The sequence below is a fragment of the Cebus imitator genome, unplaced genomic scaffold (assembly GCF_001604975.1).
Source record: "Cebus imitator isolate Cc_AM_T3 unplaced genomic scaffold, Cebus_imitator-1.0 Scaffold579, whole genome shotgun sequence".
NCBI classification, from domain to species: Eukaryota; Metazoa; Chordata; class Mammalia; order Primates; family Cebidae; genus Cebus; species Cebus imitator.
In genome coordinates, this window is record NW_016107894.1 from 22,303 (window position 1) to 25,035 (window position 2,733).

At 48.3% G+C, this 2,733-nt stretch overlaps 1 pseudogene; it reads right to left on the bottom strand.

The window, feature by feature from the left end:
* Positions 1 to 2,365: 2,365 nt before the first annotated feature.
* On the bottom strand, positions 2,366 to 2,463 carry LOC119469143 (annotated as a pseudogene).
* Positions 2,464 to 2,733: the final 270 nt, after the last annotated feature.

A 2,733-nucleotide genomic window follows, 5' to 3' on the forward strand; every position in this document is an offset into this window, starting at 1 on the left:
AGAGACGGGGTTTCACCATGTTGACCAGGATGGTCTCGATCTCTTGACCTCGTGATCCACCCGCCTCGGCCTCCCAAAGTGCTGGGATTACAGGCTTGAGCCACCGCGCCCAGCCAACAATACAATACTTTCTCATAATGCTGGGCAGCAACAGAAAGCAGCAGCACTTGCAAACAACTGATCCTCAGTAGTACATACTGTGTTGCCAGATGATTCTGTCCAACTGTAGGCTAACGTGTTTTGAGCATATTTAAGGAAGGCTAGGCTAAACTATTATATTCAGTAGGTTAGGTGTATCAAATGCGTTGTCAACTTAGTATTTTCTTTTTTTTTTTTTTTATACGGAGTTTTGCTCTTGTTACCCAGGCTGGAATGCAATGGCGTGATCTTGGCTCACTGCAACCCCTGTCTCCCAGATTCAAGCAAGTTTCCTGCCTCAGACCCCCAAGTAGCTGGGATTACAGGTATGAGCCACCATTCCCGGCTAATTTTTGTATTTCTAGTAGAGACAGGGTATCTCTATGTTGGTCAGCTTGGTCTCGAACTCCCGACCTCAGGTGATCCACCTGCCTCAGTCTCCCAAAGTGCTGGGATTACAGGCATGAGCCACCGTGCCCGGCTCACCTGTTAGGAACTGGGCAGGCAGCACAGCAGGTGAGCAGCGGGCGGGTGAGGGGAGGTTTCACCTGTGTTCACAGCCACTCCTTATTGCTGGCATCACCACCTGAGCTCCACCTCCTGTCAGATCGGCGGCGTTGTTAGAGACTCATAGGAGCGCAAACCCTACTGTAAACAGCACATGCGAGGGAGCTGGACTGAGTGCTTCTTATGAGAATCCAATGCCTGTTGATCTGCCACTGTCTCCCATCACCCCCAGAAGGGACCATCTAGTTTCAGGAAAACAAGCTCAGGACTCCCACTGATTCTACGTTATGGTGAGTTGTATAAGTATTTCGTTATATATTACGATATAATAATAATAGAAGTAGGCTGGGCACAGTGGCTTATGGCTGTTATCCTAGCACTTTGGGAGGCTGAGGCAAGTGGATCGCCTGAGCCCGGGAATTCAAGACCAGCCTGGCCAACATGGTCAAACACCGTCTCTACTAAAGGTACAAAAACTGGCCGTACATGGTGGCAGGACATGTAATCCCAGGTACTTGGGAGGCTGAGGCAGGAGAATTGCTTGAACCCAGGAGGCAATGGTTGCAGTGAGCCATGATCATAGCATTTTGGGAGGCTGAAGTGGGCAAATCACCTGAAGTCAGCAGTGTGAGACCAGCCTGGCCCATTGGTGAAACCCCACCTGTAATAAAAATACAAAAATTAGCTGAGTTTGGTTGTAGGAGCCTATAAGCTGAGCTACCGGGAGGCTGAGGCAAAAGAATTGCTTGAACCCAGGAGGTGGAGGTTGCAGTGAGCTGAGATCATGTCCCTGCACTCCAGCCCAGGCGATAGAGCAAGATTCTGTCTTTGGGGGTGGGGGGGAAGGCAAGCCAGTTACAGTGGCTTATACCTATAATCCCAGAACTTTGGGAGGCCAAGATGGGAAGATCACTTGAGGCTATGAATTCCAGGTAAACCTGGACAACATAGCAGGACCCCATCTCTACAAAACATTTTTTAAAAATTAGGCACAGTGGCATGTGCCTGTAGTCTCAGCTACTCAGGAGGCTGAGGCAAGAGGATTGCTGGAGCCCAGGAGGTGGAGGCTGCAGTGAGCCATGCTTGTGCCACTCCACTCCAGCCTGGGTGACAGAGTGAGACCCTGTCTCTCAAAAAAAAGAATTCAGAGTACAGAAAGGTATGAATTGTAAGTTCAAGCATGCCATGTCCCACATTTCCTTCAGAAGTGTTGATGCATGCCCCAAGAAATCTGCATTCATTTCCCAGCGCTGCCTTAACAAAGTACCCTAAACTGTGTGGCTTCAACACAGAGATTTATTCTCACAGTTCTGGAGGCCAGGAGTCTGAAATCAAGGGATTTTTTATTGTTTGTTTGTTTTTCCTGTGAAGGCTGTGAGGGAGGGTCTGTCCCAGGTCTCGCTCCTGGATTCTCAGAGCCTCCAGAGTTCCTTGGCTTGTAGGTGGCCTTCTGTCTCTGTCTTGACATTGTCTTCCCTTGGTAGGTGTCTTTGTCCACACATCCCCTTTTTATAAGGACACTGGGCACATGGGATTAGGATTCACCCTCATTACCTCAGCTTAGCTTGATCACATGTGAAGAGCCTATTTCCAAATAAGGTCACATCCACAGACCTTGCAGCGTAGGGCTTCAGTGTCTTTCGGGGAGACACGGGACAATGCAAAACGCTATAGATTTGCAAATAGTTTTGAGTTTCTGGGTTTAATTTTTTCTTTTTCGCATCAGATGGGTGATGTGATGATACTGTAACAAGTTTTGAGGAAGGCACGTATAATAAAATAGCATGAAAACCCAATTGTCATGCTTAGGTTTTGGTTTTTTAATTTTTAATTTTTCTTGAGGCAGGGTCTTGCTCCATTACTCAGGCTGGAGGGCAGTGGTGCAAACGTGGCTCACTGCAGCCTCGACCTCCTGGGCTCCAGCGATCTTCCCACCTCAGCCTCCCAAAGTGCTAGGATTACAGGAATGAGCCACCATGCTCAGCTGTTCCCTATTTTTTGTTTGTACCTTGCTCTTTTTACTCAAAAATGTACCTTTGCAGCTGGGCATGCTGGCTTATGCCTGTAATCCTCAGCACTTTGGGAGGC